This window comes from Choloepus didactylus, chromosome 20 (genome assembly GCF_015220235.1).
Source record: "Choloepus didactylus isolate mChoDid1 chromosome 20, mChoDid1.pri, whole genome shotgun sequence".
Taxonomy (NCBI): Eukaryota; Metazoa; Chordata; class Mammalia; order Pilosa; family Megalonychidae; genus Choloepus; species Choloepus didactylus.
This window is the reverse complement of record NC_051326.1, coordinates 16,838,802-16,861,252: the sequence shown is the minus strand read 5'-3', so window position 1 is coordinate 16,861,252 and position 22,451 is coordinate 16,838,802.

Here is a 22,451-nt window from a genome sequence, read left to right as displayed (position 1 = left end):
CGGACGCTTAGACAGGCCCTGTGGAGGGAGAGAGAATGGACGGACGGGATTCAGGGAGCTGGTGACCCGGGGGGGATAGATCCTTGGAATGCAGAGTAGGGGGCTCCCTGCAGAGGGAGGGGTCAGGAGAGACTTCCCTGGGGAGGGAGGAGAGGGGAACGGGGGTGTGTGGGGGATGTCTGAGGCAAGTTACATAGGAACAGTGGGCGGGAGCCAGCCAAGGGGAGGGGCAGGAGTTTCAGGAAGAGGGAAGACATCGTGCTGACAGACACAGCAGGGCGTGGGGGCTAAGGGGGCTCTAAGTAGTTCCTTAGAGTGTGAAGGGAGAGGTGGGGAGAAATGAGCTTGAAGAGGTCGGCAAAGCCTGAGCCGAAAGGGGTTGAGATGGTTCCTCAGGCAGCAAGGACCCTGGAGGAGCATGTGAGCAGATTCCTTCTTCAGGAGAAGGCCCTGAGGCTGGAAGGGGCAGTCCGGCTCTGCTAGGCTAACTGCAGGCTCTCCGGGAGAGGGGACTGGCTCCCACAGGGCTCAGGCCTGTGCTTTGTCACACATCGTCCCACACCATCCTCCTTCAACCTTCAGAGGGAGCTATGATTCTCTAGCTGATGCACGGAAAGGCTGGGGGTCCGTTGGGGATGTGACTTGCCAAGGCCCCTCGGCCAGTAAGTGGCAGAGTCGGAGTCAGAAGCCCGGACGGTCTGAGCTCTTTACCACCCCCAAACCAATCCCGGCCACCACGAGTGCTCCCCAGGACCTCCTGCCCACTCTCCACGTGTTTTTATAGCCCCTTTCTGGCCAGTTTCACAGGATGCCCTTTAAAGCAGCCAAGATTCCCGCCGGCCCTGTCCAGCCCCTTGCAGGGCTGAGACCCCAGCTCCGCAGGGTCAGGGCTGGGGGCTTCTGGTTTTGTGGCCTCCCATGGCCTCTCCCTGTCCCAGACTCCCACATCTCCAGGGAAGCCAGCAGGGCTTCCTTCCGGAGAATTGCAGCCAGTTCCTCCTTCAGGCCGCAGTGGGCTCTCCAGAGGGCTCCTCGAGCTGAAACTCTACTTCAAATAGGAGATCCAGGCGGGACCCACAAGGACGGGGCCCCTGGATGCCACGAGACGGTTCCACGGAGCAACAGCAGCCTCAGCGTCGCCCCGGCCCACGGCAGCTCCCGTTCCACCCCGCGAGGAAGGGGGTACCACCTGGGCCCAGCTCTGGGCACCGGCACTGCCAGTATTTCCTTGCTGGCAGAAAATTCCCAAACATACTTTTTGCTTCTCCCTTTAACGTTTAATCTTGGGTGCATTTCAAGGGAAATGCAACTCGGCTTGCTTCTGATTCATACCCGCTGAGCTCACCAAAACCAGAATTATTTGGTAATAGCCACTGGGTTTACTGGATGCCCTCTGGGATCTGTAAAAATCACTGTTCCTCAGAAACAGGAAGTTTCTACAGGAGGAAGGAGGCTGGTTGCAAAGATAAAACTGTGCAATCTCTCCGCCTATTGGAGAGGCGCAGTGCTCTCGGCACTTCCTTCAGTCATTTGACCAACATGTGCTCAGCTCCTATTGTGTGCAGGTGCCAGGAACACAGAGAGGATCTTTTAAAGATGCTCTGGCCTCAAGAAGTCCCATGGCCAATTCTTTCTCTCTGGTCCCAATCTGAGCCTAGGGTCCTGGAGGAGGTGGTTTAGGGTCTAGGTTGTTTTGTTTTCTGGGCTGCTGTAGCCTTGCTAAGGCTGGTGGATTGAGCGGAATGAGCCCTGAGCCCTCAGATCTGGATTTGAATTCTGCCTCCTTAGCTTCCTAGTTGGGTGATGCAGCCCAAGTTATGTAACCCGTTAGGCCTCGGTTTCCTCACCATTATAATGAAGATAATAATACCTGCCTCATGGGGAATTTTTGTGAAGATACAAAAAAGATAATACACTCAAAACATAGCACAATGCCCGGGATAGGGCGGGCACCCACGAATTGTCGTTCTCCTCCCAGGCAAGCTTCCTCAAGCTTTCCTCTCCTGGGACCTGGGATGCCTTCCCATGGCTCTCTGGGAAGGGGTGAGCTCAGAAACGAAAGACCCCGAGGCCCTGGGTGAGGAAGCCAGGCCCCTCAACCAACCCACAGCAGAAATACCCCGGCGTCTAGCTCCTCTGACGTGGGTCACAGGTCCTCGGTCACCTCCCGCGGTCTCAGCAGACCCCTCACCCGCTCTCCACCCTCCGCGCCGGCTCCCGGCTCTTCCACTCACTGTGGCCTTGGAAAGGGCTCTCCTCTGAAAGCAGGAGGACAAAATGACCTGGAATTGAACCTCGCCCAGGAGCACCGCTGCCCGGACCTCTGTGTGAGCATAGGTGTAGGAAAGGGGGGGACCCGTGGTCATTCTGCAGGGTTCTGGGGCCCCAACCCTCATCCATGCCGGGGCCAGGCTCAGCCAAGCTGTGGAAGCTGATCCTGGGGAGAAAACCAATCCAAAGCCTGGCAGAGCCCCCGCTTAGGGAAGCTGGCATAGCCTGGAGGCCGGGAGCCTGGGGTCTAATCCCCTCCCAAGATTTCCCAGGGGTGGGACCCTAGCTACCCGCGGGGCCTATCGGACCCTGGGCTCCTTGGCCCTTCAATGGAAATAGCCGTTTCCGACCCGCTCCCCCTGCAGGACCGAATGGGGTCAAGTGTGAAACGCGTGAGTTCATAGTTGATTAATGAGTCAAAAAGGAGCTCCTTTGGAACCCCTCCTCTGGGCTAGAAGCGGAGGGAGACGGCCTTGTCGCCTTGTGGCCAGGTTCCTTTAGCTGTCAGCATTCAACACACATGCGTGCACACATACGCACACATACGTGCACCCCCCCCCCCCCCCCCCCCGTTTTGAACAAATAAGGATTCAACCCTTTTCAAAAGCAGTAGCACTTCTGGCTGTGGAGTAAGAGAGCTGAGGGCATTTGCTGTCCCCCGGCTCACTCAGGCCACATCACCCCTCTCAGCATCGTCCCACCCCCACCGTGGAGTCCTCCCCTCCTCCCCCACCCTCCTGGAATTACTCACACTCCTGGAAACATGACTGGTGACTTCTGGATGAGCAAGAGGCTCAGGCGCGTCACGGGTGGTTTGGGGAGGGTGAGCGAGTTCAGTGCTCCCTCCAGCAGGGCCACTCTGCTGGGCACAGAGAGACTCCAGGGACCTGTGCCCCCAGGGAAGAGCCGGGCTTTGTTTAGCCATGAGCCAGAAGTCCTCTGACCATTCCCCGCTGCCAAGGCCCTGGGTGCTAATGGCCTTGTCAGCGTGGGCTGCCCCTGAGCCCCGGGGACCCCTGGCCGCAACCCAACACCTCTTTGCTGGGAATCTGATCCAGGGGCCCAACCTGCAGGGGGCACATGTGTTCATGATCTCCTGCACACCCCAATCCATAGGCTGGTCAAGTAAATGTTTCGGTCTGTTTTCTATTTTCCATGGGTCCCATTTTTGAAAATTTGGTGGAAATGGGATCACAGCAAAGAAATGCATTAATTCAACGTGCTTTGAAATTTCTGTTTTACATTCATGGAGTTAGGGTGCAAACAGAACCTGCTACGATAAGTAAAACAACATGCAAACTAGACTGTCCTGGCATTTAATAAATAAATGGGGCTGAGTACCAGTTTCCCCATACTTAAGATGGGTGTAGTCCAGACATAAACGGCACGGAAAATAACGCCAGGGCTGTGAGGCACAAGGGAACCCCACCCCATGTTCTCTGCAACCCAGGCCAGGCCGTGTCCTCATTCCCCAAATGACCACTCCCATGTAGGAAGTGGGGCCACCTCCAAACTGTTTCACACAGCTCGTGGGGTGCTGTTTGGAGCAGTCTGTGATGTACTTTGAGTGGCTCGAGACAGGAGGGGTGCATTAAAAACGGAAGGACGGTATTAAGCTATTTGGGGACAGAGGAGCTAGAACTCAGAAGAACATGTTGTGAGGGTGAACTGGTTGATGGCTCTTTGACCTCCCAAAGGCAGCGGCTGCAACACGTGAGGGGGCACATGGCCTGGCCGGAGGCCCCCTGCTTTCTCCCCATCGGAACACAGGGGTCCTCTCACCCGTCGTCGCTTCTATTCACATTGGACTTAGTTACTTCCATGTCGCTTGCTGGAAGTTTCATATAAAGCCAGAATAAACCCTAGGCAACAAATTCAGGTGTTGAAGAGGTATTGCTTTCATTCCCTTCCTGTAACTCGGCTGAGACACTTCTCTGCCAGAGCAGCAGAAAATTAATCACAGTCCGTTCAGTATCCTCCTCTCTTTCCCTGGTGTAGGGATTGGTTTTCCAGGAGGTTCATAGAGAGCCAAGGCATCAGGGTGGCTTTCCTGATGGTCACCTGTCCCTCCAGCTCCTTTGGGACTCAGCTTTCTCTGGACCCCCGAGGGTTCCCCAGAGGGTCTCACTGCTCTTGGCCATCAGGGCACAAGGACTTCCCTGCAAGGCTGCTCTCTCTTCCTCCTCCTTTCGAGGTCTTTCTGGCTCTCTGGACCTGATCCCAAGACATAGGGGTGTGTCCACTTCTCTCTCTAATCCCCCAACTTCTCCTCTCTCCACCCAGCCCTGGAGATTTTTCTTTCGTCTTAGAAGGGTTGTTGGCTGGAAGTGAGAGAGTGAGCCACTCTCTATTTTGCTGTTTTCCCCAAATTTTGTGTCTCTGTTCCTCTGAGGACTTGGGGTTAGAAAACTAAAACCAGGAAGGCCACATTTCCCTGCCTGCCTCTTATTGTGTCTGCCTCCCTTTGGCAACCAACCCAGATAGGCTCGAGAGGTGAAAAGGGCAAAGGACAAATGCTGGGGGAGGATGAGTGGGTGTTTCAAAAATATTGTATCCCACGAGGATTTTCACTACCTGATTTAGGACTTGCAGCAAAACGGCAATCATCAGGATGGGGTGGTCTTGGCATAAGGATAGATAGTGAGATCAGTGGAACAGAACGGAGAATCTGGAAGTCGACTCCCATATGTGGTCAACTGATTATCAACAAAGGCACCAACGCAGTTCAATAGAGAAAGAAAAGTCTTTTGCATTCTTAAATCGTGCTAGAACAACTGGATCTTCATAGGGAAAAAGTGGGCATTGACCCTTAACTCAATTCATACTCAAAAAATATTTTGAGATGAATCATAGGCCTAAACATAAAACCTAAAACTATAAAGCTTCTAGAAGAGAACAGGGAAGAAAATCTTCATGATCTTGGGAAGACAAAGATTTCTTAAACAGGTCACACAAAAAAATCTCAAAACATAAAAAATAAACAAACAAACTCCAAAAACGATTGACAAATTGATCTTTGCCAAAATCTGTTCATCAGAAGACATTGTTAAGAAAATAAACAGGCAAGCCAGTCTGTGGAGAAATATTCTCAAAACATATATCTGACAAAGTTCCAGAATATATCTGGTATCCAGGATATATATCAAAAGTACCAACAAATCAATCATAAAAAAGACAAAAACTCTAATAAATAAGACAGCAAAAGACAAGTCATAAAAAAATGATTACAAATGGTTGATAAGCATATGCAAAAATGCTCAACATCATTATTAATCAGGAAATGCAAATAGACACCACAGTGCAATAACTGTTTTGCACATAGTAGACTGGCTAAACTTACAAACTCCAACACTACCAGATGTTGTAGACGATATGGAGCAAATGGAACTCACATGCATTGTTGGTGGGGGGCATAAAATGGTAGAACTATTTTGGAAAACTGTTTAGCCATTTCTTTTAAAAATTAATCATACTTTCCCTATGATTCAGCAATTCCACTCCTAAGTATTTACCCAAGAGAAATGAAAACATGCTCACAAAAAAACTTGGACAAAAATGTTCGTAGCAGCCTTATTCATAATAGCTCCAAACTCAAAACAATCCAAATGCCCATCAACAGGTGGCATGGTCACACGATGGTCCACTACTCAGAAATAACAACAAACTAACCACTGATGGATGCAACAACATGGAAGAACCTCAACAACATTACGTTGACAGACAGAAGCCAGCACAAATGAGTCCACATGAAGTTCTAGAACAGGCAAAACTAATCGATGATGATAAAAATCAGAACAGTGGTTGCCTCAGGGTGGGTTGGGGTGGGGATTAACAGGAAGGCACACAAGGGAACTTTCTGGGGTGATGGAGATATACGATATTTTAATCGGAGTTTGTGATACACAGGTGTACCTATCTGTGAAAACTCATCCAAAGATTTATGCATCTCGCAGTTGTCTCATAACTCGGTAAAAAACAAATAGCAAAATATGCTACCACATAAAACCTAATGAACTTTACTCATGAACAGAACACAAACAACTTAATTTCTTAATACAGTATCTATGTAGTCTCAAAACAAAACAGACAGGCATTTCTGTGACCCTACTCTCAGGGCACCTGGCGCTATTTGTGGTCTCATGGTGGGGATCTCAGGCACCACCTTGTACATTTAATAAGTGCCTGTCAAGGTGGCCGTGTAATTCCTCCATCACACGCAGACCTGGGTCGGCGAGGGGGCTGCCCGGGGGGCCCTCAGTCTGGAGCTGTTTGGCCTGTGCTGGCCACATGACTCTCCCTGACAAGGATGCTGGGTCTGCCCTCCCTCGCCTCTATCCCAGGCAGAGGATGAAGCAGTTCTCCAGATCTGGCTACCATGCCCGACATCTTGCTTACTTTGCAGACAGTTCAGGAGAAATTGGAGTTGGGAGAGGCATTGGGGTGAAGGGAAGCTCAGATTTTCCAGAGGGTTGAACTCGCTCTCTACTTAAATTTTGCTCTACCTGGGCACTTGGCCCCCATCTTCTCTATTAGCACCCACGTTGGCGCATCGTCTGACCTGAGAGCCACTTGCGTGGTGGTGACTTATTACGCGCTGCATATGGAAGGTGGAGTTGGTGGTGGAGAAGTAAGGCTCAGGAACATTGTGGTCCCTTTTAAACTTGCCAACTTCAATGCCAGAGGCTGGACAGCCCAAAACCAGGGGCCAGGCCGAGGGCGTGGCTGCAAGAGCTGAGGTGAGAGCTGTGTCTCCTGGAGCCATCCTGGTTCGTGGCCTGGCCAACCACAGCAGGACAGGCAGCAGGAGAGGCTGGGTGCACGGAGCCAGCCCAGCACCAAGGTGAGAGGCCACCCTCCAGAGGTCATGGGGGCCTGCTGAGAAAGACAGCCCAGCCCTACCTCCAGCACCGTACCTGAGCCTCCACCTGTGCACAGGTGTCAGTGAGAGCAAAGGGAAGGGAGAGGGCAGAAACCTGAAAACCTGAGTGTTTCCCTGAAAAGATAAGGCTGCCTGAAAAAGACTTAAATCAGAAGACACTGAGCTACTAGAATAGGCTTATTTAAGGTTCTTCCTCTGAAGAAAGGAGAGATAGTTGTGGGAAATAAAGAAGCACTGTTTTGCAAATCTGAGCTACATGTTTTGATACAATCCCCTCCCCAAACACACACATACACATACACACACTCTCTCCATATATATTATTACAAACTGAGATAAGTGTTTCAAAGAATAGGCAACTATGAGATGAATAGCAGGTGGGAGGGGTTCATTCATATCAATGAGTTCAGGGAAGGTCCTCTGGGCTGAGTAATATTTAGGATGAACCGCAAAGAATAACAGCCAAGAGAGAGCATCCCAGACAGACAGAATGGCATGTACAAATAAATACCCTCAAGGGAGAAAGAGCTTAGGTGTCCACAGCCTGAAAGGGGCCATTGGGTCTGGAGTATATGGAGAGGTGGGCAGGGGGTTGGGGGGAGAGCTGGGCAGGGGATGGGGGGTGCTGGGCAGAGGGGTAGGGGGAGAGATGGGTGTGGGGGGGAGCGTCGAGAGATTTGCCTTTTATCCCAAGGTCAATTCCAGCATTGCCGGGTGTCAGCAGAGAAGTTGGTCCCCCTGCTGCCCAAGGAAGACTGGGAGAGTGATGTGAGGGGGGCAGCTCAGGAGAGCAATATGGGCTGGGGACAGAGCAGAACTGTGCTGTCAAGAGGTCCCCCAGGCTCGCTTGCTCTGTCAGTCTCCCCAGAGCCTAGCACGGTGAGCTGCACAGCTGCCCGGTGAAAGGATGACTGAATGAGTGAAGTTAGCAGACGGGCTCACTGTGGAAAGAGGTTGTAGAGGAACACCCTCTGTTCAGGGTAGCAGTGTCTGGTGTTTCCAGATTGTCCCTCCAAGCTGCTGACTCTGAGTCCATCCCGCTGAGATGTGGGAGTGGCTTTAGACTCTCCTTGTTCTTCTCAGGTCTCTGCATGGCTTTGCCATCCCACAGGCCAATGTTTCTAGACTGGAAACTGCCCAGCCAGCAGGACCTGGCCCAGAAGACCCAGGCGGAAACCCAGGTGTGTCAGCAGCGGTGAGGACAGACCCACTCTGGGTTCCAGCCGCACGAAGCTGCCATCCAACAGAGACGGGCACAGGGGCACACGTGAGTCCCTGACAGTGGCTCAGGCTCACTCGGGCATTACTTGGTCAAAAACTCCGTGAGCTGCTGCGGGAGGCCTCAGTTCACAGCCACGAGAACCAAGTGGGTCCGGGGACCCCACCCTCTAGCAGGGGGTGCTGCCCACAGATGGTTCACCCTGGGCAGGAAAACAGGCCGCCAAGCAGCAGTCAACGTTTCCCTGCGGAGAGCCGGAGAGCGAGAAGTGCCCCCAACCACGGCACTTCCCGGAGAATGGATGAGGGAGGCCCCCTGCCGAGGCTCCAGGGATTTCCCAAGTCCCCTCCCTTTGAAAGTGGGGGGAGGGCAGGTAAAGGAGGGAGACAAGGGGCCAGTTATATTTCCAGCATTCCACCCACTTCATAACTGCCGGACATCCTACACACTTGCATCATCTTTCCCAACGCAATGGATGTGGGGGTTATAAACGTATTAGCATGAGGTCTTTTAAATACTTGGAACTATCCTCCCAAAGCTGAGCATTTGTTTTTTTAAAAAAACAAAAACAAAAGGTGAGCATGCTGCCACACAAGCGCTTGCGCAAGCCCACCCACCCCCTGCAGCTGTCGCCCTGCACGCAGCCACTCCCCCGGGCACACCCAGCTCCCCAGGCCGGGCCCTGCCCAGCCGCCCAGCTTCCCGGTTTAACCAGAACATGGGAGGGGCGGCGGCCCCTTGAACCCTGAACCATGGGCTGTGAGGAGTTCATCCCGCCCCGGCCTGTGGCCCCTGAGGGCCCGGCCCCCACCCACTGCCAGGCCAAGGCCAGGCCCAGGGTCCCGCGCCAGGCCCCTCTTGCATGTCCCTGGAGGTCAGGGAGCAGCAAGCCCTCCCCGGCCTGGGAAAACCAGGCTGAGCTCTAGGCAGTAAAAACAGACTGTTTAGAGAGGGCCTCCCTGGCGGAGGGCTGAGCACTGCAGACATTATCTCACTCCTGCTCCATGTCCCCGCAGGCAGGTGAGGGAGGGGACTTGTCCCTGCTGCGTGGCTAGGAGCCCGGGCAGAGAGGATGGGCGGACCGAGGAGGCCTCCTGGGCCTGGCCCAGCACCTGCCCCATACCTGGCCCACACCTGGGCAGACACCCTGCCAGCCTGTGCTGCTGCCCCCGGGGAGTCGGCCCTGCCACTCGGGGTGGGAATGTGCCCCACTGAAGCTGGCTGCCCACTTCTTCCCCTGCAAACCCCTAGGAAAGCTGGGCGCCGCTGCCTGCCGTCCCCGAGGGCTGCACCCCCACCTGCCTCCCCAGGGGCCCCGGTTGCAGCAGAGCCACCCTTGAGGCACCGGGTGGCGCGAGGAAGGACAGGCTGCCCTGCCCAGCCCAGCCCCACCGGGGAAGTGCGCCTCACAGGTGCTTCTGCTAAGTCAGGACAAACCGGATCGGGGTTAGGCAGGTGGGGACGTGTTTACGCTTGCGAAGGCTCCTGGCCTTTGTGTTCCGTGACAGCAGGAGGGTGAGGGTGGCAGCCACCTCTCCCAGTCACAGGGCTCTGGCCTGCCCAGAGAGCCCAGATGCAGCCATGGCCTACAGGCCTGGGGAGGCACAGGGTCTGCTCGGAGGGCAAGGACAGTGGCAGGCAGCCTGGGGAGAGCCAGCCCAGGAGGCGGAGGACACCAGGAGGGCAAACCCTGGCTGGTGCCCCAGCCAGTTGGGCCAGCCTTCCCTCCCAGGCCCTTACCTGTTCAATGACGGGGTAGGATCAGACCAGATCCCTCACTGCATAAGTCTCCCACTGTCATGAGATCCCCAACCCCTCCATTGCTTCTCTCAATGAAACCCAGCCCACCTGGGAGATTAGAATTAGCCTCATTCTAAATTCAGTTAAAAGCTGGGTAGGGAGTGATGATGGCCATGGTGAACACAGATGCCGTGCTGCTCTGGGTGGGCACCCTGGAGCCTGGGGGGGAGAGGGCAAGTGGGGGGCAGGTGAAGGGAATTGACCCCAGCCCACAGGGTCCACCTCCATCCCAGTCCAGATCTTGCTGGGCTCTCTCCATTCTCCTGTCCTGGAGCACTGGGCCCGGAGTCCTCTCCTGGGCATGTGGGCAGAGGGATCCTGCAGGCGGCCATGTGGGGTGTGGGCCCACAGTGGGAGCCCCTCAGGGTGCCAGGACCAGCTGTAGGGCTGGAAGAAGAGTCCAAAGGCCTCCTAAAACCAGCTCTGCCCCAGCCATCCACCAACCAGGAAGGCTCAGGACATAGAAGTTCAAGGCTCTACAAACTCCCTCACTTACCATTTGAATCCGTCAGTCATGTGTAGAGCCTACGTTGGTTTACAAAGGATTTTCCCATCTGGGATATCATTTGATCCTCACAACACCACAATAAGATATTTCCCTATCTTATAGATCAGAGTGCTTAAGCAACTTGCTTAAGGGATTCCAGCTGGGAAGTGTAAGTCTGGTGGTCAAATTCCAAGGCCGGAGCTCTCTCCAGGACAGCCTGTGCTGTCACCAGTTCCTGGTGACGCAGAGACCCCGGCGACTCAGCCGTGGGCTTCTGGGGTCGGAGGTCAGAAGGACCCAAAGCCCACCACACTGCTGCCGAGACCCATATGTGTCCACAGGGACAGAGACGGGAAAGCAAAGCCCCTCCAAGTGGTGGGCCTGAAAGTCAGGGCAAACCTTCCCTAAAGTTTTAAAGGGCCAGATTTCTTTCCTCCTGCTAAACCCCACAGATCTCCCTCTTAAAAGAGGCCCATTAGCTGCCTTCAAATATCTGAAGAGCCATGAGGAACAGGGAGTGGCCATCTGTGGGGAGGGACCGTGGAAGACTAAACTCTCCAGCAGCAAGAACTTCCTGGGGATGTTTCAGGCTGCACTGAAAGGTAGTAAGTTCCCCGTCACTGGAGGAGTTCAAGCAGAGATTGGTCCACCATTCTTCCCTGAGAATACTATACAGGAAATTCAACTACTGGATTGCTGGGTGGGAAGAATGAACTGCATGATATTCAGACTCTAACACCCAGCGTCTACAGCCTTTTGTGGGAGCTATGTTCTCAGCATCTTTCCAGGCCCCTGATTCCTCTCTCCAGGTGCCATATTGCATCAAGTTAGAGTTGTGGCTCAGCGTCTCATCCTCCTCCTGTCACAGAGGGAAGAGGACAAGAAAGGGTGGAAGAGGTTAAATGTCTGGACCACAGCAACCTGAGGATCTGACCTGAGAAGGTTTTTCCGGAGCTCTGTGCTCTGAGAGCTGAGTACTTCGAGACTGTCATCATCTGCCTTTCCTGTGAGGTAACTGGGGCGCTCCCACTGATTTGGGCAGCCACCTGTCCCCTTTGCCACAGCAACCGAAATGAGTTGTCGGGCTGGGTCCAGGCAAGCCCCAGCTCAGCATGTGGGTGTCGGCCAGCTACCCACATCCAGAAGACAGCTGGCCGAGCCTAGGGCCATCCCTCCCTTGCACAGCAACTGGCCCGGCCAGATTGGCACATTGGGGAGGGGCTCTCTTGGGACGTCTGGGTGTCTGGAACCTGGAATCTGGAATTTCGGGTGGAGGGCTTTGACTCTAGAATCCTAGCACTGTCTGTGGGATACCTGGAGCTCCAAAATTGTCTGCCACAGTTTCCCTAAGAGTTAAGAGCAAGTGCATCAGACAGACCCCCTCCTCCAGGAAGTCTCCCAGGATTCGTGTTCAGTTGAATAGAGAAAGCATGGCTCCTCCCCTCCCCACTCCCCATCCTGCTGGCCCATATCCCACGTGGTTTCTGGTTTTCCCCCGGGGGCTTGTACTGCCAACTGAGTTGAGGTGAGGCACAACCAGACTCCAGGCTTGTCCCCACCTGGCCCATGGTCTTCCAGGAGTCCCAAGAGCTGCTCCCACTCATTCCTTCTATCAGGAACTGCTTACAGAGCACCCATCAACACTGCACACCAAGAATAGACAACCACCTCAGAGAAAAATGGGCAAAGTCCGATCTGGTTCCACTACTTATGTGCTGTGTGCATCTGGGCGAGTTACTCAGCCACTCTGAACTTTGTGCCTCAGTTTCCTCAACTGCAAAATTACAATCATAATGTTTCTAAGTCACTGGGTTACTACGGAGATGGAACGAGCTAACACACATAACAGCTTATGTGATATTAGAGTGGTGTGGCTGTCAGCATTCAATAAATGTTACTATTTACTACCATAAACATTGCTGTTTATCTCATCCGTACATACGCTGTATTTGTTTTCCACGGCTGCTGTAAGAAATTACCGTGAACTCACTGTCTTGCAGTTCTGTAGGTCAGAAGCTCCAGGTCAGTGTCACTGGGCTAAAGCCAAGGCGGGAGCAGGGCTGGTTCCTTCAGGAGGCTCTGAGGGGAGGATCTCTTCTCTCGCCGTTCCCAGCTTCTAGAGGCGCCTTCAGGCCTTGGCTCGTGGCCCCTTCTTCCATGTTCAAAGCCAGGAGCGTAGCATCTCCCAATTGTTCGCCCTCGGAGGCTGCCCTCCTACCTCCCTCGTAGAAGGAAGCTTATGCTGACATCGGGCTATTTGGATGGTCTCGGCTGAGCGTCCCGACTCCAGATCCTTCACTACAGCACATTTGCAAACTCCCTTTTGCCAAGCAAGGTTAACATAGCCACAGGTTAGGGGGATCAAGATGAGTGCATCTTGTTCTGCCCACAATTGATTATTAACTGAAAAAAAAGGAAGACATTGGAAAATGCCTACGGGCTAATCCCATTTATGTAAAACAAAAATCCGCTAAATAAACTTGTATAGAGAGAAAATAAAGAAAGAAACTCACAAAACTATTGACCTTGGTATTCTCTGGGGAGGGCACTGGGGCTGACACATTTGTATATTGTTTTAATTATTTTACAATAAGCACATATTCATGAATTACTTGTGTGATTTAAATCAACTTTTTAATTAATCCAAAAGAAAAGATAAAAAGAGGCAGCGATCCCGTCCTCGTGGCACTCGGCTCAGCATCACCCAACAGACCCACAAAGCCCAAACCTCTGCGTAAGTCATCTCAGAAGGGTGAGCGAGCACTGTGGGGGCCCGGCGGTCACCTGACATCCCCAACATTCCTGCGGCAGAGACGTCCAGGGGAGGCCCGGAGGGGGAGGCACCACCTTAGGGCTCTTGTCCCCCCTCCTGCTCCCTTAGCCACCCCTTCCCTGTCTGCCTCAGGGCCCTGGGCCCGACCCTACCCCGGCCCCCCACCTGCTCCCAGGCATCTCGCATCCACTCCAGACACCCTCCCTCTCCATCAAACCTCAGCCCGTGCACTTCCCTCGCCCGTGCACATTTCCCATGACCCGCCCCGGCCTCGCAGAGGCTCCCTGCCTCCAGCCCCTCCGGCCCGGCCAGACCAAGGGCAGCCCCCTCCATCTGCCCGGGACACTCCTGCTCGGTCTTAAGAACTGGCAGGAGTGTGCCCTCCTCAAAGCCCTCCAGGAGGAAGTGGGGGCTGCAGGGAACGGACCCTGGCCTCCGCTGGCCCAGCACAGGCAGACTGGGGACATCAGACATGCCTTCCCGGCTGGGCTCTCGGTGGCTTCACTGTGCTGAAATTCTCAGAATAGAATCACTTTTAATTCCCTTTAATTGCACAGGAGATCCTAGGGCAGGCCGCACTTTTGAGAAGAGGGGGTCAGCATCTCAAAATCAGGGAAACACCAGGTCTGGTTCTGCTCCGGAGAGGTGGGGCTGGGGCACCTGGGCACCTCCTCTGCCTGCAGGAGAGGCAGACCAGGGGCTCAGTACTCCTGAAATTGCTCAGGGAGAGGAAGAGGTGAGCTGGCCCGTTCAGAACACAGCTCTCTCCCAGAGCTGGGGAGCTGAGCCAAACCCTCCCATTTTGTCCAGCGAGTTAATGGCTGAGCTGGGAACAGTGGCAGCCTGAGATCTTCCAAGGCCATTGCCAAATGGGGGTGGGGGGGGGCAGCAGATGAAGGTGCGAAGTGCTAGACTCTCAGTTCCTCGGATTGTTAGGGATTCTCAGAAAAGGCCTGACCGAGGAAGGAAGGGGTGGAAATTCTGGCTCCGTAGGAAGCTCTCCCTGCGGCTGGCTGTGTGGCCTTGGTTCAGTTGCTTTGACCCTCTGGGCTGCAGCTCCCAGGTGGTACAAGGAGGATGGCTAAGTGAGGCCCACAGTAGCCATGAGGCAGCGCTGACTGGGTTTGAGTCACTTTAAGGACATAGCTCACGTAATCCTTAAAATACCCTATGACAGAGGTATTATAATCCTCACTTTGCAAATGAGAAAATGGAAATTCATGGAGGCTAAATGACTTGCCCAAGGTCACTCTACTAAATGAGTGGCCAAGCAGGGATTTAAGCCTGTGAAGGGCCGGTTTCAAAGTGCGGGGCTGGGAAACTGCCTGCTGGGCCCCTCCAGGTCAGCTCTGCCCTCAGCCTGGAGAACCGGGAGCTGCTGCCTGGGTGCCACGGGCTCCTCCTCTCCTTCTCACTGCTGAGTGTGCCTGGCTCTGGGCTCGGAGCATGGGGATGGGTGGGGATGGACCTGGCCTGTCTCCAGGAGACCACGACATGGGGTGAGACAGAGGAGAGCCTGGAGGGCCCCGCAACCCACTCACCATCTCCTGCTCTCTTTAATTACAAATGCACGCACAGACTGATCGTCCGCCTTACCACGATCAGACATGGTTAATGACTAATTGTCCAGCTGGAATACTAGACATGATCTTCAAATCCACCATTTTAAAGTGTCTTGGGTCATTTTTATGTACTTTTTGGGTTTGGACATTATTTGAAGGTTTTTTTTTTTTTCCCAAAGCAAGTGGATAAAATCATATTGTTTAACAAAAACAGGAATGACTATGGTTCGTTAATTTTCTTGTGGTATGATAAGAGCATATGGGAGGTAATGAAGTTATTTTAGGATGTTTGTTTTTCTTATTCCTTTGCTTTGTTTTGTTTGGAAATTTTAAAAAAATTTTTTTATAAAGTTAAAAAATTGACTGAAAAAAAAAAAAGACTACGGATTTGAATATTTTCTCATAGCCCAGCAACAACACACTGCCTTGAGTTTAAACTGAACCTTCCTTTCCAAGAGTTTAAAAACCTCTATGGAGCAACTTTCTAATCTTCCATTCAATGAAATGCTAGCAGTTATGAAAACTGTCCAAAGGACCTTTCACACAGGGGCCATTTAATGCCCGCAGTCACCCAGGTGGGGGATGTTACCATTTTCACGGTCAGCTGAGGCTAACAGGTGCTAGGAAGCCACTGGTGGCTCTTGCTGACAGCTGGGCCTTGGCCAAGCCACCTCCCTCAGACCTGGGCTCCCGCATCTAGGCCACAGGGCAGCTCTCAAACCAGTGCAGAGTAAGTGCTCAAACATGATGGCTGCTACTTTTAGTTAGAGATTAAAGCGACTTGCTTCAGATGACCCGGCCGTCAGTCAGCAGAGCAGGGACACACAGCCAGCCCTCCCGGTCTCCATTTGACCACACTGCCTCTCGGGTAGACAAACCCATCTCATGCCCTCCCAAGCCCATTCACACTTACTCACCGTTGCTTTTGAGCCCTAATTCTCGGTGCAGCCGTGTCCGGGGGCAAGCGAGCCCGCCCTCTCATCTCTGTGCCTAGGAAGCTTGTGGGGTTCTTGCATGGTGCCCTGGAGTGTGCAAAGCTTCTCTGTTCCCAGAGAAGAACCGGGTCCTTTGGAAGGCCCTTCTCCTATCATAGCAGACCCAGCCCAGCCCTGCAACATCACCAGGGATGGACAGAGGGAGACAAAAGGCCTCCGCCGCCCTCCCCTCTCTGCAGCTCCAAGAATGTTCCTTGGGCCACACTTTCTGTCATTTCCCGAGGAAGGAGACGGAAACGGGACCCTCCCTCTCCCTCCTTGCCCACCTTGCCTTGTGGTCCTGCCCACAGCTTCTGGGGCCCATTTCCTATTTTGCTGAACTACCCCTAGCCTAGAACTTTAAAGGTTCATTGATACGTTCAACAAATAGCTCCCAGGCTAGCAGGGGAGACAGACAGTAGACAGTGATTTTAATGCCGGGGGATCCCGGGGGGGCACCTAACCCCGCCTCAGCAGGGGGTGGCAGGGAAGATAATGTGGTGGTGAAGGGGTCTGGGTCTGGGCCTGTTTTCCACCCTCCACACTTGGCACAGTTCCTGGCACCAGGGACGGAGACGAGTGAACAACTCAACAGTCCATCCACCAACCTCTCGGGCGGGAGACGAGGATGAGTAAGTGCTGTCTGTGTGGGGAGCAGGAGCAGTGCACCTGAGGGCTCGCGGGCGGGAGGCTCAGCCCCTTCCATACGTGGAAAGACGTTTCAGGAATGCAGGTGTGCGGACACGGGTCCAGGTGACACGAGGCCCTGGGAGCTGCGCAAAGGAGCTGGGCTTTTACCTGAGGGACCCACTGAAGAGTTTCTAAAGCAGATTTACATGTTAGAAACTCATCCTTCCAATGCAGCTGGGAGATCAGGATGACCCGAGCCGGGTGAAGGCTGGGGATGTGCCCACCGGCGGGGCGGGCATCCTTCTTGCCCTCCTGCCACTTATGTTTCTAGTGGGGTCAGGCCCTCAGCACATCACCAAAAACAATTAGTGACCACAGGGCGAGGTGCTGTAGGCAGGAGGGTGCTGCAGGTCCGGGGAACTCCTCCCCAGGGTGAGGACCTTTAAGTAGAAACCTGAGAGATGAACAGGTGTTCATTAAAAGGAAAGGCAAAGAACTTTCCAGCCTAGACTGAAGCTTTTTTCTGGATCCTGAGCAAAATGCGCCCAAGGAACTGAGAGAAGAACAGTGTGACAGTTGCGAAAAGTGTGAGGCTGGATGTTGGAGCAGCTGAGGCTGGAGAGTGAGCAGGGCCTGACCTGGAAGGGCCCTCTTACACATTCTGGACTTACCCTTGGCAAAACGGGAAGTCCTTCATGACGCAAGCAGGATCCGATTTTGAAAAATATCAAGTGCCTTTTTCTTTTGCGTGTCTGGGCATGTGACCTTCTCCCTGGTTGACTCAATGATCTGCTTGCCTTGGAAGTGGTTTAGGATTATCAAAGCAAAAATGCAGAAAAAGGGATAATTAACATGACACTCACAGCAGGAGTTTCTCAGTCAGACAGTGGTCTTAAAAGACAGACTTTGTTAAGAAAGAGAATGTTCTGGATATTTAACTCCCTCTTTAAGATATCAAGGAGCAGCCTGGACAGAATTGGTCTTAAGGCTTTGCCTAAGGAAGGGATGGGAAGGAGAGAAAGCCCTGATCTTTGAGTCCGGAGGATGGCGGGGAGGGGGAGAGAGAGGAGCAGGTGTGGAGGAAGTCAGGATGTGTCCTAGTCTTCCAGTCCCAGGCTGAAGTCCCAGAGAGGTGAGGTGTGTAAAACGAGGGAGGAAGAGGTGGCCCTTCTCGGGCCCTGGGAGGAGATTTCCTCATGCCTCCATCCAGAGGTCATCACAGCAAAGTAAACTTGGTAATTGGTGTGGTCAGGCCCAGCGACCATCTAACCTTAACCCTTTCAGGCATCCTGGATTCCCACGTGGCTTTAAAATGATGCTTACACCAGATCTTTAGTTATGGTCTTGCACTAGACATTGGCCAGAAGCAGACAGATTGGAAACCTACGATGTCTTTAAGGAAAATGCATTGAACCTAAAAATTGCATTGACTATGGCCTGTCATATCTTCATAGTTAAATCCTAAAGCGATCCCTGGGCTCCAGAACCTGGAACAGCAGGAAGTAGACTTTGAACACCCCAAGATCGCTGGGGCAGGGGATGGGAATTATGGACCAGGAAGAAACTCCAGCAGGAAAAGCCCGGAGACAGATGACAATGAACAAGAGAAGTCTCTCCAGAAAGTGGAGCAAGGGCTGCGAGATGGGCTAACCAAAAATTTTACCCCACAGTCTGATAAAGGAGTCTTCACCTTATTATAGTTATCCTGTCCCTTTTTCCCCTGGTACATTGAGGATGGGGTAGACTCTTTTAGTGTCTATACTGTCAGACCATGAGGAGCTGAATCTGAAGCCCAGTGAGAGGCCCACACATCATCACATGACCCTGGACCTTGCTCTGGGTGAGGCTGTGGGGTTGCCTCCTCTGGGGAAGGAAGGGGTAGAGTTTAGGGTCTAGGGGAGCATATGAATTTTGGGGTGTCCAAAGGGCAGACTATGATAGAATCTGCCAGTTGCTTATCCCAGCATCCATTCTTCCTTAGTAATATAACCCCCAATTCTATTACCAAAAAGATTACCTTTCTCAGACTCCCTTGCAACTAGCTCTGACTTTGTAAGTTCCTTCTAGGTAATGAACTGTAAAGAGAAGTGTCATAAAGTTTTTTGGGGAAGTCTCCATAAAAGGGAAGGGTCAAAATAGAGAGGGGGATGGGGAGCCCTCCTTCTCCAATGCCTCCAGGCTGCTTCTTGGAAAGCAAACAGGACAACTAAGGTTTGCTAGACCTCAGACAGTGGAAAATAGGGCCACCTTTTGGGAATGGCAGAGAGAAAGCTGGAAGGATCCTGGCCACCGGCAATTTTATGATGCCACCATTCCGGCCCTCAACTTCCTGGCTTCAGACTTTTATCTGAGAGAGTGAAACCTTGAGTGTTCGAGGTTGTTTATTTGGTTTTCTGAACGTTTCCTTGGTTTATCTGGGCACCTGAATGTAGTCCTCACTGATACACCTCCACAACAGGTTTTGAATTACGCAAGTGGTTTGGTATTTTAGAAGACCTGTGTGGTGGCAGTGTGGGGAGTAGGCTGGAGGTGAGTGTAGGTATCCAGGTGAGAGAAGACAGGCCCTTGTACCAGGTAGCTGTGGGGCTGGATAGAAGGGCAAGCTTCGAAACATATTTAGGAGGCAAAATGGACAGGACATGGTGGTGGAATGCACCGATACAGGGCATAAGGCAAGAGAGAGTCAAGGGCAGGAAGAGGGAAGCAAAAGAAAATGGCATTCCAAAGAAGGGGGTAGGGTTGCAGCGCTGACTGCTGTGCAGTGGTCAAGTAAGATCAAGTCTGCAAGGTGCCTGGAGGATTTAGTCACAAGCAGTTTTAGAGTCTCAGGATGGTGGGTGTGGAAGGCAGACTCCAGTGGGTGGAAGGCAGAGTGGGAGATGAGGAAGTGGAGCCAGTAAATAAAGAGAACACTTTGAAGGCTCTAGTCTGTGAAGGTGAAAGGTTTGGGCATTTTTAAGCTGGGCGAGACTTGACCTTGTTTAATATTTCTGGGAAGGGGTCCTTGGAGGGGTAGAGGTCAATGACTCAGTAAGAAGAGGGGGAAACTGATTGAAGAGGGTTCCTGAGAAGTAGGAACGTGCTGCAACCCGGAGCCGGGTGGAGGGAGGAGCCTTGGGGAGCAGAAGGGGCCCTTCTCTGCAGTAGCAGGTAAAGGAGGGAAGGCAGGGCCATGTGACAGGTGGCAGATTTCGTGACGGGAGGTCGAGGAGAGTCCGGTCTGATGGCCTCCGCTTTTTGTGAAGTGAGAGACAACATCATCTATGGAAAGTGAGAGGATGGGGACAAGGTTTGAGAAGAGAGGAGGCAGTCTGAAACACCCCTTCTGGGGGACAGGAGAGACAAGTGGCCAGAAAACCCCAAACAGGCTCCCGGGCAGCATGGAGGCCAAGGGCAGGTTGGAAACATGATGTCAGCACCGATCTTCAAGGTTGTGTGATTTTTTTCCAGAAGATAATTCTTCATCTGGGTCTCATACCCTAGCCTTGCACCAAGCTCCAGGTCTACCTGGAGCCCAACATTTGCACCTGCAAATCCTCCGAGCAACTCGCCTTAACAAGCCTGAAACCGAGCTCAGGACTCGGTGGGCCTCTCCGGCCCCCACCCAGCTCCTGCTCAGATCTCCAGGCTTCTATTCCCAGAATCAGGCACCCTGGACTCCAGCCTCCCCAGGAGAGCCGTCTCCCCACCCTACCTCCCCTGGGCCTCTCCCGGGCTGTCGCAGAGCCCCCTCCTCTCCCTCCTGCTCCCCGCACACCTACTCCATTACGCCCCCCCAAGAGTGACTGTGGTGGTTGCCACTCACCTGTTCAGAACCCCTTTGCAGGTCCCAATGTGTAGGAATAAAGCACACATTTCTGCTCACTTTTGGGGTCCCATCTTAAGTGCCATTTGTTCTGGGAAGCCCTCCCCGACCACCTCCAGACCAGGGGAAGTCCAGCGGCACCTTCACCCACGAGACTGTCTCTTCTTTGAGACACTCAGTGAACCTGAAGTTATTAGATCCCCCCCCCAGGGGTGGGGGCGGGGAGGCTCGCTTGTGGCTTTGTCACCTCTGTCTCCCCAGCCCCGGGGACAGTGCCTGGCACAAAAGGGCACTTGACAGCGTGTTGACCGACAGACTGACAACGATTCAAGCCTGTCTTTCCAGGCCCTCAAGATCTCAGCTTAAATTTCCATCATCCCCTAAATCAACCCATGTCCTGGCCATTCGAGACTCTTCTCTGATCCCCAAACAGGTCCCACACTTTTCTCCACCCGGGCTCTGCTCTCCCTGTGCCCTCTGCCAGGCACGCTTGCTCTGCACTCCATCTGGCCTTTGGGGTCCCACTCATCCTCCCAGTGCCCTTTCCTCCATGAGCTCCCCGTTGCCCCCTCACCCGCCCTGCAGTAGCAGTCAGCTGCAGACTGCCAAATCATGGCATGTCTTCTGCATACACGTCTGTGTGCGTTCCCTGTCCCTGCAGTCCTAGTGGCTTGCAAACTCCCCAATGGCTGATTCTAGTTTGTAGCTAATTGATATTTCAAATGAAAACATCTGCTCATGATGCAAAGAGATGCCATGTAAAATATATGCATAAATAGTGTCTTATACAACTCTGTGTCCCAAAAAGCTTTTCCCAGTGTCATGTACTTGGTCTGGATCCAAAGTATTTTGTGAATGAATAAGATATTTTCTCCCTCACACCTGTAAGAATGTGAGGAATTGGGCTCCATCTGCACACTTGTGTTTTAAATGCGGTTCTTTCATATTTACAGCAAGAAAAAGGTGTGTGTTTTCATCAGTGAACAAGGTTTGAATTTTCAGGTTTATTCCATCTTTAGTTGAGAAACAAATGCATGCCTTACGCCTGGGAACAAGGTAGTGGCTGTGTTTACCCGTACCAGACACCTCTGTGTAAGGGAAAAGGAATCCCTTCTGGAGCTGACAGTTTTCAACACGTTCAGTAACGTTTGTATCTTGGCTACTGCAAGAGAACCTGCACATGGAGGCACATAAAGGAGCATGAAGTCCTAAAATAGTTGTTAGTTTATTTTTCCATGCTGTTGCATGATTTATTTTTTTTGGTTCAGAATATAGAGTCATCGGGGTTCTCAAAAATATTACCTAAATAATACCGAACTCCTTCTAAATGTCCTAAAGGGCAAGGCAGAGCTACCTTGCAGAGCAGCCGCAGATCTAGAGGCCCACAGCACCTCATTCAGGTAAGGAGTGAGGTTTCCCATGTATCAGCAGGGCCACGTCCCCAGTCTGGACTCAGAGACACCATCGCAAACCACGGCAGTGCTGAGTATTTATATTTTGGTTTCCCCTTTGCTTACATAAGGACTTGTTAAGTCATTTAGTCTAAGTCCCAGAGGTGGCGACTGAAGCAGGTTTTATTTATCTTTTCCTTTAAATAAGTGGAACTTTCCAGAGACAGCAACTCACAGAATGTGGATAAAGCGCCACGAGCATCACCGCGGCCGTCTGTCCACCAGGAAAAGCGGAGGATCCCGGCCAGACGGCAGAGTCGAGGGTCACCGTTTCTCCCCACCCAACGCAGGTTTTGCCAAGGCAAAGGCTGGTTGTAAACAAGGCTTGGTGGACCCGTCCTAACAGCTCACAGCTTCACAGGAAACAGTCTTTTTGTCGTCTTGGTGGAGGAGGAGTGGGGATTTCTGCACAAGAGTAGGGGCAGATGCAACGGCAGCGTCCCGGATCAGGTGCCTGTCCCTGCCCTGGGCTGGCCTAGAGAGGTGCCCACGACCCTCCTCCCCTCCAGCGCCTGCCGGCTGTGGGCCTGGCCTGCAGCCAGCAGGGGCCGGGCTACCCACGGACAGGCATCCCGTCCACCCTTTAAATGTGCAGAAAAT